Source organism: Neovison vison, chromosome 13 (assembly GCF_020171115.1).
Source record: "Neovison vison isolate M4711 chromosome 13, ASM_NN_V1, whole genome shotgun sequence".
NCBI classification, from domain to species: Eukaryota; Metazoa; Chordata; class Mammalia; order Carnivora; family Mustelidae; genus Neogale; species Neogale vison.
In genome coordinates, this window is record NC_058103.1 from 111,291,318 (window position 1) to 111,306,636 (window position 15,319).

Below are 15,319 nucleotides of genomic sequence, written 5' to 3' on the forward strand. Positions count from 1 at the left end.
ATTTTGTTTTTATTTTTTAATTTTTTTAAAAAAATTAAATGATTTTATTTATTTGAGGCCAAGAGAGAGGGAAACAGAGAGAGAGCGTGAGTTGGGTAAAGGAAGGGCAAAGGAAGAAGAAGACTCCTGATGAACAGGGAGCCTGACTTGGGGCTTGATTCCAGAACTCTGGGATCATGACATGAGCCAAAGGCAGACACTTAATTGATTGAGCCACCCAGGCACCCTAAACTTTTGTTTTAGTTAATCCCAAAATTCTGTGAAAGATTTTTGTCAAGTTGGTTCCATTAATGAGTACTGATTTTAAAACTAATAACTTAGAACTGCTACACACACACATGCATGCACTCACACACACCAAATGGTCCACAAAATCCTCTCCTTTCCTTTTGAAGGTTTTGACAATGTATCATTAAAATTAACCAATATTTTATTATTAAATTTAAATGGCCAATGGACAAAAATATTTCAGAGACTCTTCTTCCACAACTGATTAAGACTGGGGTAGCAAGTGTTAGGGATTGCAATCATTTAGCCTTTTGAGCTTTCTGGTCAAACACAGTGACATTGCCAGCTTCAACTGCCTTCTTGGCCAGGGCTATAATGACATCCACAGCAACTATCTGTCTCATGTCATGAACAGAAAAATAGAACAGAGGAGGGTAAAGAAGTTCTTGACAGACATAGGCTTGTCAAGAACCATTTCAATGATGGTGGTATCATGAGATTTCAAGAACTTAGGGCCATCTTCTAGCCATTTTACAGGAGAGCAATCAATCTTCTCCTTCAGCTTAGCAAAGCTGTAAGCATTGTGAGCTGTAAGCATTGTGAGACATTTCAGCACAGGTTCACATCCAGCACTGATTTGGCCTGGATGGTTCAGGGTAATGAGCCATGAAGCTAGCTGCTTCCATTGGTGGGCCATTTTTGCTGTTACCACACACATTGCCACAGGGAACATTTTGACATATCCTCAATTAAAACTTGATGGTGCATTTCAACAGACTTTACTTCAGTTGTAACATTGGCCAGAGCAAATGTGACCACCATGCCAGGTTTAAAGAATGTCCGTCTCCACTCGACCCACAGGGACAGTACCAGTGCCACTAATTTTTTAGATGTCCTGGAGGGGCAGACACAAGAATCATCAGTCTGATGAGTTGGTGTTAGAATTCAGTCCAGAGCTTCAAGCAATGTGGTTCCACTTCCATTGTCATCTTTATGCGTGACTTTCCATCCTTTGAACCAAGGCTTGTTAGCACTTGGCTCCAGCATGTTGTCACCATTCCAACCAGAAATTGGCACAAATGCCACTATGTCAGGGTTGTAACCAATTTTCTAAATGTAGGTACTGTGTTCCTTAATGATTTCCTTGTATCTTTTCTGGCCGTGGCTCAGTGGAATCCATTTTGTTAACATCAAAACTTTGTTGTTTCACACCCAGTATGTAAGCTAGAGTGCCTGCTCATGGGTCTGCCCATTCTTGCAGATACCTGCTTCCAATTCACTAACACAGCAGCAACAATCAAGATAGCACAGTCAGCCTGATATGCACCTGTAATCATGTTTTGATGAAATCCCATCATTGATGAGGCATCAATGATGGTCACATAACTTGTTGATCTCAAATTTCCACAGCGAGATATCAATGGTGATACCATGTTCACATTCAGCTTTCAGTTTATCCAAGACCCAGGCATTGAAGGAATTCTTTCCCATCTCAGCAGTCTCCTTCTCAAATTTTTTGATAGTTCCTTTTGTCACTACCACATTTGCAGATCAGATGACCAGTAGTGGAGACAAGTCTAAATCTACGTGTCCAGTGATGATGTTGATATGAGTCTTTCCCTTTCCCATTTTGGTTTAGGTTTGGCAGTGGTTTTCATGAGACCTGTGTTCTGGTGACAAACCCATCGTGAAAGAGAATATTTTCTATTGCTTGACTGTGTCTTAGAATGTTGTGTGTTTCTAGGAATTTAAATTTTCTAGGTTTTCCAATTTTTTTTTCCAATTTATTTATTTTCAGAAAAACAGTATTCATTATTTTTTCACCACACCCAGTGCTCCATGCAAGCTGTGCCCTCTATAATACCCACCACCTAGTACCCCAACCTCCCACCCCCCCCGCCACTTCAAACCCCTCAGACTGTTTTTCAGAGTCCATAGTCTCTCATGGTTCATCTCCCCTTCCAATTTACCCAAAAGCACATACCCTCCCCAATGTCCATAACCTTCCCCCCTTCTCCCAACCCCCCTCCCCCCAGCAACCCACAGTTTGTTTCGTGAGATTAAGAGTCACTTATGGTTTGTCTCCCTCCCTATCCCATCTTGTTTCATGGATTCTTCTCCTACCCACTTAAGCCCCCATGTTGCATCACCACTCCCTCATATCAGGGAGATCATATGATAGTTGTCTTTCTCCACTTGACTTATTTCGCTAAGCATGATACGCTCTAGTTCCATCCATGTTGTCGCAAATGGCAAGATTTCGTTTTTTTGATGGCTGCATAGTATTCCATTGTGTATATATACCACATCTTCTTGATCCAGTCATCTGTTGATGGACATCTAGGTTCTTTCCATAGTTTGGCTATTGTGGACATTGCTGCTATAAACATTCGGGTGCACGTGCCCCTTTGGATCACTACGTTTGTATCTTTAGGGTAAATTCCCAGTAGTGCAATTGCTGGGTCATAGGGCAGTTCTATTTTCAACATTTTGAGGAATCTCCATGCTGTTTTCCAGAGTGGTTGCACCAGCTTGCATTCCCACCAACAGTGTAGGAGGGTTCCCCTTTCTCCGCATCCTCGCCAGCATCTGTCATTTCCTGACTTGTTGATTTTAGCCATTCTGACTGGTGTGAGGTGATATCTCATTGTGGTTTTGATTTGTATTTCCCTGATGCCGAGTGATATGGAGCACTTTTTCATGTGTCTGTTGGCCATCTGGATGTCTTCTTGGCAGAAACGTCTGTTCATGTCCTCTGCCCATTTCTTGATTGGATTATTTGTTCTTTGGGTGTTGAGTTTGTTAAGTTCTTTATAGATTTTGGACACTAGTCCTTTATCTGATATGTCGTTTGCAAATATCTTCTCCCATTCTGTCAGTTGTCTTTTGGTTTTGTTAACTGTTTCCTTTGCTGTGCAAAAGCTTTTGATTTTGATGAAATCCCAAAAGTTCATTTTTGCCCTTGCTTCCCTTGCCTTTGGCGATGTTCCTAGGAAGATGTTGCTGTGGCTGAGGTCAAAGAGGTTGCTGCCTGTGTTCTCCTCAAGGATTTTGATGGATTCCTTTCTCACATTGAGGTCCTTAATCCATTTTGAATCTATTTTTGTGTGTGGTGTAAGGAAATGGTCCAATTTCATTTTTCTGCACGTGGCTGTCCAATTTTCCCAACACCATTTATTGAAGAGGCTGTCTTTTTTCCATTGGACATTCTTTCCTGCTTTGTCGAAGATTAGTTGACCATAGAGTTGAGGGTCTATTTCTGGGCTCTCTATTCTGTTCCATTGGTCTATGTGTCTGTTTTTGTGCCAGTACCATGCTGTCATGATGATGACAGCTTTGTAATAAAGCTTGAAGTCCGGAATTGTGATGCCACCAACTTTGGCTTTGTTTTTCAATATCCCTTTGGCTATTCGAGGTCTTTTCTGGTTCCATATAAATTTTAAAATTATTTGTTCCATTTCTTTGAAAAAGATGGATGGTACTTTGATAGGAATTGCATTAAATGTGTAGATTGCTTTAGGTAGCATAGACATTTTCACAATATTTATTCTTCCAATCCAGGAGCATGGAACATTTTTCCATTTCTTTGTGTCTTCCTCAATTTCTTTCATGAGTACTTTATAGTTTTCTGAGTATAGATTCTGTGCCTCTTTGGTTAGGTTTATTCCTAGGTATCTTATGGTTTGGGGTGCAATTGTAAATGGGATTGACTCCTTAATTTCTCTTTCTTCTGTCTTGTTGTTGGTGTAGAGAAGTGCAACTGATTTCTGTGCATTGATCTTATATCCTGACACTTTACTGAATTCCTGTATAAGTTCTAGCAGTTTTGGAGTGGAGTCTTTTGGGTTTTCCACATAGAGTATCATATCATCTGTGAAGAGTGATAATTTGACTTCTTCTTTGCCGATTTGGATGCCTTTAATTTCCTTTTGTTGTCTGATTGCTGAGGCTAGGACTTCTAGTACTATGTTGAATAGCAGTGGTGATAATGGACATCCCTGCCGTGTTCCTGACCTTAGTGGAAAAGCTTTCAGTTTTTCTCCATTGAGAATGATATTTGCAGTGGGTTTTTCATAGATGGCTTTGATGATATTGAGGTATGTGCCCTCTATCCCTACACTTTGAAGGGTTTTGATCAGGAAGGGATGCTGTACTTTGTCAAATGCTTTTTCAGCATCTATTGAGAGTACCATATGGTTCTTGTTCTTTCTTTTATTGATGTGTTGTATCACATTGACTGATTTGCGGATGTTGAACCAACCTTGCAGCCCTGGGATAAATCCCACTTGGTCGTGGTGAATAATCCTTTTAATGTACTGTTGAATCCTATTGGCTAGTATTTTGGTGAGAATTTTTGCATCTGTGTTCATCAAGGATATTGGTCTATAGCTCTCTTTTTTGATGGGATCCTTGTCTGGTTTTGGGATCAAGGTGATGCTGGCCTCATAAAATGAGTTTGGGAGTTTTCCTTCCATTTCTATTTTTTGGAACAGTTTCAGGAGAATAGGAATTAGTTCCTCTTTAAATGTTTGGTAGAATTCCCCCGGGAAGCCATCTGGCCCTGGGCTTTTGTTTGTTTGGAGATTTTTAATGACTGTTTCAATCTCCTTACTGGTTATGGGTCTGTTCAGGCTTTCTATTTCTTCCTGGTTCAATTTTGGTAGTTTATATGTTTCTAGGAATGCATCCATTTCTTCCAGATTGTCAAATTTGTTGGCGTAGAGTTGCTCATAGTATGTTCTTATAATAGTTTGTATTTCTTTGGTGTTAGTTGTGATCTCTCCTCTTTCATTCATGATTTTATTTATTTGGGTCCTTTCTCTTTTCTTTTTGATAAGTCTGGCCAAGGGTTTATCAATTTTATTAATTCTTTCAAAGAACCAGCTCCTAGTTTGGTTGATTTGTTCTATTGTTTTTTTGGTTTCTATTTCATTGATTTCTGCTCTGATCTTTTTGATTTCTCTTCTCCTGCTGGGCTTAGGGTTTCTTTCTTGTTCTTTCTCCAGCTCCTTTAGGTGTAGGGTTAGGTTGTGTACCTGAGACCTTTCTTGTTTCTTGAGAAAAGCTTGTACCGCTATATATTTTCCTCTCAGGACTGCCTTTGTTGTGTCCCACAGATTTTGAACCGTTGTATTTTCATTATCATTTGTTTCCATGATTTTTTTCAATTCTTCTTTAATTACCCAGTTGACCCATTCCTTCTTTAGAAGGATGCTGTTTAGTCTCCATGTATTTGTGTTCTTTCCAAACTTCCTCTTGTGGTTGAGTTCTAGCTTCAGAGCATTGTGGTCTGAAAATATGCAGGGAATGATCCCAATCTTTTGATACCGGTTGAGTCCTGATTTAGGACCGAGGATGTGATCTATTCTGGAGAATGTTCCATGTGCACTAGAGAAGAATGTGTATTCTGTTGCTTTGGGATGAAATGTTCTGAATATATCTGTGATGTCCATCTCATCCAGTGTATCATTTAAGGCCTTTATTTCCCTGTTGATCTTTTGCTTGGATGATCTGTCCATTTCAGTGAGGGGAGTGTTAAAGTCCCCTACTATTATTGTATGATTGTTGATGTGTTTCTTTGATTTTGTTATTAATTGGTTTATATAGTTGGCTGCGCCCACGTTGGGGGCATAGATATTTAAAATTGTTAGATCTTCTTGTTGGACAGACCCTTTGAGTATGATATAGTGTCCTTCCTCATCTCTTATTATAGTCTTTGGCTTAAAATCTAATTGATCTGATATAAGGATTGCCACTCCTGCTTTTTTCTGATGTCCATTAGCATGGTAAATTCTTTTCCACCCCCTCACTTTAAGTCTGGAGGTGTGTTCGGGTTTAAAATGAGTTTCTTGGAGGCAACATATAGATGGGTTTTGTTTTTTTATCCATTCTGATACCCTGTGTCTTTTGATTGGGGCATTTAGCCCATTAACATTCAGGGTAACTATTGAGAGATATGATTTTAGTGCCATTGTATTGCCTGTAAGGTGACTGTTACTGTATATTGTCTCTGTTCCTTTCTGATCTACCACTTGTAGGCTCTCTCTTTGCTTAGAGGACCCCTTTCAGTATTTCCTGTAGAGCTGGTTTGGTGTTTGCAAATTCTTTCAGTTTTTGTTTGTTGAAAGCTTTTAATCTCTCCTTCTATTTTCAATGATAGCCTAGCTGGATATAGTATTCTTGGCTGCATGCTTTTCTCGTTTAGTGCTCTGAAAATGTCATGCCAGCTCTTTCTGGCCTGCCAGGTCTCTGTGGATAAGTCAGCTGCCAATCTAATACTTTTACCATTGTATGTTACAGACTTCTTTTCCCGGGCTGCTTTCAGGATTTTCTCTTTGTCACTAAGGCTTGTAAATTTTACTATTAGGTGACGGGGTGTGGGCCTATTCTTATTGATTTTGAGGGGTGTTCTCTGAACCTCCTGAATTTTGATACTTGTTCCCTTTACCATATTGGGGAAATTCTCCCCAATAATTCTCTCCAGTATACCTTCTGCTCCCCTCTCTCTTTCTTCTTCTTCTGGAATCCCAATTATTCTAATGTTGTTTCGTCTTATGGTGTCACTTATCTCTCGAATTCTCCCCTCATGGTCCAGTAGCTGTTTGTCCCTCTTTTGCTCAGCTTCTTTATTCTCTGTCATTTGGTCTTCTATATCGCTAATTCTTTCTTCTGCCTCATTTATCCTAGCAGTGAGAGCCTCCATTTTTGATTGAACTTCATTAATAGCTTTTTTGATTTCAACTTGGTTAGATTTTAGTTCTTTTATTTCTCCAGAAAGGGCTTTTATATCTCTGGAGAGGGTTTCTCTAATATCTTCCATGCCTTTTTCAAGCCCGGCTATAACCTTGAGAATTGTCATTTTGAACTCTAGATCTGACATATTACCAATGTCTGTATTGATTAGGTCCCTAGCCTTCGGTACTGCCTCTTGTTCTTTTTTTTGTTGTGAATTTTTCCGCCTTGTCATTTTGTCCAGCTAAGAGTATATGAAGGAGCAAGTAAAATACTAAAAGGGTGGCAACAATCCCAGGAAAATATGCTTTAACCAAATCAGAAGAGATCCCAAATCGTGAGGGGGGATTTCTCCCCCCTCACGATTGGGTGAGGGATCTCCTCTGATTGGGATCTCCTTTGATTGGGATCTCCCAATCTCTTCTGATTGGGATCTCCCAATCTCTTCTGATTGGGATCTCTTCTGATTTGGGGATAAAAAGAGGTTCAAAAAGAAAGAAAGAAAAAAAAGAAAAAAAGAATTAAAAAAAAGAGATTGAATTAAAAATTCAATCAAGAATTTAAAAAAGAATTAAGAAAAATAAAGATTGAAGAGATTAGGATCTCTTCTGATTTGGGGATAAAAAAAGGTTCAAAAAGAAAGAAAGAAAAAAAAGAAAAAAAAAGAATTAAAAAAAAAGAAAATGAATAAACAAAAGTATAAAAAAGAAAAATATATATATTAGATAATCTAGTTAAAAAATGTTAAAAGAGAAAAGGGTAAACGTTATAAAAAATTTTAGCAGAAGAAGAGAAAAAAAATGAAAAAGAAAAAAATTAAATTAACTGCAAGACTGAAAAATCACAGGCAGAAAGCCATGAGTTCCGTGGTTTGTTTTCTCCTCCTCTGGAATTCTGCTGCTCTCTCCTTGGTATTGAAACTGCACTCCTTGGTAGGTGAACTTGGTCTTGCCTGGATTTCTTGTTGATCTTCTGGGGGAGGGGCCTGGTGTAGTGATTCTCAAGTGTCTTTGCCCCAGGTGGAATTACACCTCCCTTACCAGGGGCCGAGCTGAGTGATCTGCTCGGCTTTGCTTTCAGGAGCTTTTGTTCCCTGAGCGCTTTCCGTAGAGTTCCGGAGGACGGGAATACAAATGGCGGCCTCCTGGTCTCCGGCCCGGAGGAGCCGAGAGCCCGGGGCCCCGCTCCCCTGTGCGCCCTCAGCGAACAGCTCCCAGTAACTCGCGTCTGCCCAACCTCCAGCCGCGCTCCGAGCTCACCGAGCTTGCGGCCCGTTCAAGGCAACTCCGAGCTGTGAGCTCACTGTCGGCTCTGTCTCTGCAGCCGGCTTTCCCGTTCCAATATCCGCAAGCTCTGCGACACTCGGACACCCCCGATCCTTTTATGATCCCGCAGGACCTGAGGTCACGCCGACCCTGTGTGGGCTTCGCCCCGGTTTAGCCTCCGGAGCGATGTCCCTCAGCGGAACAGACTTTTAAAAGTCCTGATTTTGTGCTCCGTTGCTCCGCCGCTTGCCGGGAGCCGGCCCCTCCCCCCGGGGTCTATCTTCCCGTCGCTTTGGATTCACTTCTCCGCCAGTCCTACCTTTCAGAAAGTGGTTGTTTTTCTGTTTCTAGAATTGCTGTTCTTCTCTTCGATCTGCCGATGGATTTGCAGGTGTTTGCAATCTTTAGATAAGCTCTCTAGCTGATCTCCTGCTAGCTGAGGTAGTCTCAGCCTGCTACTTCTCCGCCATCTTGGCTCCTCCCCCTAGGTTTTCCAATTTATTGGCATAAAATTATAGTAATCTCTTATAATCTTTTGTCTTTCTGTGCTGTCAATTGTAATTTCTCTCCTTCTATGTGTATGTATGTGTATATATATATATATATATATTTTTTTTTTTTTTTTTTTAACTTGGCTTTTTCTCCTTAGGTCTTGTTGAGTTTGTTGATTTGTTGATTTTATCTTTTCATGCATCCATCTCTATTCTTTTCTACTTTTTAAATCTCTATTTCTCTGATTTCTGCTCTTAGCTATTTTTTTTTTTCTGCTTACTAACTTTGGGCTATGTTTTCGAGTTCCTTTATATGTACAGTTCACTTATTTATTTGAAATTTTTCTTGTTTCTTGAGGTAGGTCTTTATCCGTGAACTTCCTTCTCAGAACTGCTTTTGCTGTGTCCCATGGACGTTAGCTTTTGTGTTTCCATTTCATTTGTTTTCATTTTTGTCTTTGGTTTCCTCTTCAACTTCTTGTTGAACCATTCGTTGTTTAGTAACACAGAGTCTAGTCTCCATGTCTTTGTGTTTTTTCCAGTTTTCTTGTAATTGATTTCTAGTTTCATAGCATGGTAGTAGGAAAAGATACTTGATATGATTTCAGTCTTCTTTAATTTATTGAGACTTGTTTTGGGGTCTAACATGTGATCTATTCTAGAGAATGTTCCATGTGCACTTGAAAAAAGTTTGTCTTCTGTTTTGGGTTGGAATGTTAAAAGGGTAGGTAGATAGATAGATATCTTTAGAGTCCAACTTATCTGACGTGTCATTTAGGGGCAATATTTCCTTATTGATTTTTATTGGATGATCTGTCCATTGATAAAAGTAGGGTATTGAAGTTTCCTAGTATTCTTGTATTGGTATCAATTTCTCCATTTATGTCTGTTAGTATTTGCTTTATATATTTAGCTTTTGTTACTTTGGATGCATAAATATTTACAAATATTAAACCATCTTCTTTGTTGACTCCTCCTTGAACATTATGTAGTGCTCTTCCTTGTTTTCTGTTAGTATTTTAGTGTCTATTTGGTCTGATAGGAGTATTTCTCCTCCAACTTTCTTTTGTTTTTTTTCAATTTATTTATTTTGAGGAAAAAACAGTATTCATTATTTTTTCACCACACCCAGTGCTCCATGCAAGCCGTGCCCTCTATAATACCCACCACCTGGTACCCCAACCTCCCACCCCCCCACCACTTCAAACCCCTCAGACTGTTTTTCAGACTTTCTTTTTGTTTCCATTTCCTTAAAAAGTTTTTCTCTCTATTCACTTTTAGTGTGCATGTGTCTCTAGATCTGAATGTGGTCTTTTCTGGGAAGGATATAGGTGGGTCTTGTTTGTCTCATCCATTCAGCCATCCTGTATTTTTTGATGGAGCATTTCATCCATTTATATTTATAGTAATTATCAATAAATGTATATTTATTACAGTTTTGTTAATTGCTTTCTTGTTTTTTTTTGTTGTTGTTGTTCTCTATTCTTTTCTTTTGGTTTCTTTCCTCATGGTCTTAAGATTTTCTTTAGTGTTATATTTGTATTCATTTCCCTTTCTTTTCTGTGTATATTTTATAGGTTTTTGGGTTTTTTATTACCATGTAGATTATATTTATCAATCTCTACATATAATAGTCCATTTTAAGTTGATAGTTACTTTAGTTCCAATGACGTCTAAATGTACTACATTTTTATCCCCCACCAATGTTTTAAGTTTTTGATGTCATATTTTACATTCTTTTATTTTGTGTAAGCTACTTATCATAGTTATTTGATTCACTGTTTTTGTTTTTCAGCATTTTTGATCACTTTTTAAGTGTCCAGTTCACTGCCTGCATTATATATTTACCTTTACTAATGAGATTTTTCTTCCATATGTTTTCTTTTATTCATATTCCTTTCATCACTTAAAAGTGACCATTTAATATTTTCTGTAAGGCTAGTGTAGTCATCATGAAATCCTTCAGTTTTTGCATGTCTAGGAAAATCTATCTCCTTCAATTCTGAATCCCACCCTACGGTGGGATATTCTTGGTTGTAATTTTTTCTTTCCAATACTTTAAATATACATTCCACTTGCTCCTAACCTGTAAATCTTCTGCTGAAAAATTAGCTGATAATCATATGGAGTTTTTCTTGTATATGACTGTTTTTCTCTTGCTGTCTTCAGTATCACTCTTTATCTTTAAATTTTGCCATTTTAATTAATATGCATCAGCATGGATCATTTTGTGTACATCTATTTTGGGGTCCATTTATTAGAAAGTTAGTATGCTTGATATTGTTCCAGAAGTCTCCTAAACTGTCCTGATTGTTTTAAAGTTCTTTTTTTTTTTCTTTTTATTGTTTGAATTGGGTGTTTTCTACTGCTCTACCTTCCAGGTAGCTGATTTGTTCTTCTGTATCATTTAATTCATTGCTTCTTTCCTGTAGTGTGTTTTTTCATTTCAATTATTGCATTTTTTTGCTTATATTCTCTAAGACTTTTTTGAAGTTCTCCCTGTGTTCCTCCATTCTTCTCCCACATTAATGAGTATTATTTTTTAATGAGTCTTTTTAATGACTATTACTTTGACCTTTTTATCTGGTAAGTTATTTATTTCTGTTACATTAGGGTTTCTTTGCCCTTGGGTTTTATGTTCCTTCCTTTGGATCCTATTCCTTTGTCTCCTAATTTTGTTTGACTTTTCTGTGTTTGCTTCTATGAAGTAAGCAGAACAGCTACCTCATCTGGTCAAGGACTGACCTTGTGTAGGAGAATCTTTTACATAAAATGCATCTGCCTGGCAGCTTTGGCAGGCTGGCTGCAGTAGCCATAGGCCAGGTGGTCCCTGGCTTTGCTGTGTTGGGCCCATCTTGGCTGAAACGGGAGTGTACTCCAGCAGGAATATCCTGGGTCATGGTGCACTGGGGCTACCTTGATGGTAGGGCTGGAATTGGTGTAGGCATAGCCCAGGGAATCCTGGAGCACATTTTGCTAGGGGTACCTTGCAGAAACAGTGAGAGCTGGCATGGGATGGGGGCCAGGGTACACCTGGATGGTCCTAGGATGTCAGCTAGAGTGCCTAGACCATGCTTCTGTCCATACATCAGGGTGGAGAGTGAACATAAAAAAAAGATAGTCACTAGTGCCTCCAACCCTGAAGAGCATTCTAGTAGTTCCCTGCTCATTTGGTGGGCTTGCTAGGTTCATAGTATATGAAGGAACTATACATATATACATATACATGTAAATGTATATATACATATACAGATTTCCTTCATATACAATCTAATTGCCCTTGAAACTGCTGTTTTGCTTTTGTTTTAACTATAATCCATGGTGGGTGAGCCTGTGCAATGGGCCCTGTAGTGATAGCCCTCCCTACTTCAAGCCATAAATTTGAGGGTGAGGTTCCTATTATCACCAAATCTCCATCTCTCCTTCACTTCTCTTTGTGGTCCCTCTAGCATCAGTTGTGTAGAAGCTGTTCAGTCAGCCCTCAGATCTTTAGAAGGAATTGCTCTATATGTAGGTGTAAGTTTAATGTGTCTGTGGCAGGAATTGCGTTCAGGGTCTTTCTGGACCTTTCTTGGACCATCCATCTTCACAAAGAACTTTTTAAATGTAGTTTATATTTATTGTATTAGAAACTATACTGAGATGTTTTAGTTTATTCATTTTGAAACAGTGATGACACTATTATATGTTAAAATAGTTTCTTGAAAATTTCAGAAACTATTTAGGTCAAAAGAGAGGCTATTTTATTTATTTACTTACTTACTTACTTACTAACTTATACAATTTACAGATCTCTTTAATGATAACTTAATAGAAAAAAGCCAGATTTTCCTATCTGCTTCTATATTCAGTCTGTTGCCACGTCATATATTATGGAACTCTGGAGAACCTCACTGTGCACGAATGAATGAATGCAAGTGAGAGAGACTAATAACATCTTAGTGTTGTCCTTGAACTGTTTGAAAACTCTGGTCTAGATCATCACCTTTTGAGTGGAAGTGTCATGTACTATATCTAGACACACTCAGAAGTTTAGGTGAGAACTGGAGCAGTGTCAGAGAGGTAACAATCAATCGACTGAGTTATAAGTTTTAAACCAACATATAGCATTATCCATACCTATTTATTAAACTTTCATGGGTTTTTTTCCTCTACAAAGTAGAGATGTTATACCTCTCCAAATTTTTCTCTGATGATAATGCATATGATATCACGTTGTAAAGTGGCTGGGAAAAAAAAGCAGAAGCAGAGAAATACAAGACTTTAACTGCTTCTCACCACCATTGCCTTTCACCATACCTACTTCACAATTGAGTAATGGATGCAAAATTTTACCTTCAAACATCCTCTTTCCTAGTAAATTTAGTTTTTCATTATGCCCTTAGGACTAGAGGGAAAGTATTGTCCTGATAAATGGCTTTGTAATGGTCTCTATTTTTATTGCAAAGTGTGAAGATAGGTGAGAGAAATTCTGCTACAATTTTTGGAAAATCTTTTAATGAAATTCAGTTATTTATTTATATAATACAAAAAAAAATCAGTTGCAGTCTATTTCATATTCTCTATTCACTGAAGAAGAAGAGATTAACTGGTTTGTCAGCGATTTAACTGCCCCTAGCAACAGCTCTGTGGCAGTAAGAACGTCTTTTATAACAAGGTGTTCCCTATATAGAGTCAGAGGTTAATGTCATGATAGTTTTCTTGTCTTAAAGCCCCACACTGTTACTGTCATGTTCAGCGAAGTCTGGCTTCTAATAAAATTGAGAGGCTCAAAATGTGCAAAACACCTATAAGTTATATATTTTATCATGAAAATGAAAACTTTAATGTTTCAGACAGTAAGAGTTGTTTCTTTATATATTTAATAGGCTATAACATAAGGATGACAGTTGTGCTAATATCTAAATCCTAGCTGTCTTCAGTAAATCCTAAATTTAATAATTCTGAAAGTATTTAGAATGAGGGAGGGAGATTAGCTAGTACTACATCCCTGCATTGACATACTCATTCTCACCAGCTGAAATACACATGGAAACACTTATACACACTCACAGTGTCATAGGAGTCCGAATTTAAAGACTCTGGAGGGATAGGTAGTTATCTGTCTTTTTTTTTTTAAAAGATTTTATTTATTTATTTGACAGAGATCACAAGTAGGCAGAGAGGCAGGCAGAGAGAGAGAGGAGGAAGCAGGCTCCCTGCTGAGCAGAGAGCCCAATGCGGGACTCAATCCCAGGACACTGAGATCATGACCTGAGCCGAAGCCAGCGGCTTAACCCACTGAGCCACCCAGGCGCCCCGGTAGTTATCTGTCTTTTATCATGTTCTCGATACTCTGATACTCCATCCCTACTTACTTTAGAACAGGGGTTCTCAGACTTGAGCATACAGTGGAATCACATGGAGGACTTGTTAAAACACAGATTTCTAGACACTAACCCCATAGTTTCTGATTAAATAGGATTGGGATAGGGTACTAAAATTAGTATTTCCTACAAATTCACAGGTCCAGGGACTATACTCTGAGTAGTACTTACTATAGAATCCTGATACTGTGTTTTCAGATGATGATCTCAACTCAGGTATACCATGTATCAAACATTTACTCACTGTATGACCTAGGACAAATTTATTTCTCTATGCCTCAGTTTCTACCTCTGAAAACATGGGGATAACCCATCACAAGCCTATTGCAAGTATTACTTGAGAGAAAGGGTTTAAGCAAGGGGTATAAACATGGTACCTGTACTGGTGAGTGGTCTATAGTTGTTAATGTTTTTAATAATTCTCTTCAATTTAAAGTTTGTGTGTGTGTATCTGCAGTGTGGATATTTTATGTCAGTGATTGAAAATAAGTCTAAGATTTCGGCACCCAACCAACAGGTGGAGAATCTGGCAATGCAATGAAAATTGAAGCTGATTTTTTTTTTAATTTTTTAAAGATTTTATTTATTTATTTATTTGCGAGAGAGAGAGAGAGAGAGAGAGAGCGAGCGCGCACACAAGCGGGGGTGGGGGTGGAGCAGAAGAAGAGGGAGAAGCAGACTCTCTGCTGAGCAGGGAGCCCAATGCTAGGGCTTGACCCCTAGGATGCTGAGTTTAAAACCTGAGCCGAAGGCAGAGGCTTAACTGACTGAGCCATCCAGGTGCCCCAGGATTTTACTTTTTATGAAGCTGATTTATTTTTTACATGCCAGAGACAACAAACTACCTATTGTATCTTTCTTATTTTTTAACTAAAATTTTAATACTAGCTTTTCCACTGACCCTACAGTATTTCGTCTCAAGCCCAATTGCGTAAGTCCCTTAGCGGTTACAAGATAAATCAAGTTTTTTTTCTGTGTATGTTTTCGACGATTCCACCAGATGTGGAGTCTCTTCAGGCCTTCACATTGTCATCAGTGGGAGTAAAGAGTGGATCTTGGGGCTTTACATATTCTTGCTAAGATCTTCTGTTCCCTTCTCAACAACACTCACTTCCTCCCCACCATATCCTGCTTAAGGACCCAGGACTAACCACATTGTGCCCCTCACTCTTGTCTCTGTCACTTACCCTGTGAGCCACATTTCCATGTCCTCTTCCATCACCTGCGTTCATCTATC

At 38.7% G+C, this 15,319-nt stretch overlaps 1 pseudogene; it reads right to left on the reverse strand.

Moving 5' to 3' along the window:
* Nucleotides 1–527: 527 nt before the first annotated feature.
* LOC122894660 lies at nt 528–11,616 on the reverse strand (annotated as a pseudogene).
* Between the last annotated feature and the right edge of the window lie 3,703 nt (nt 11,617–15,319).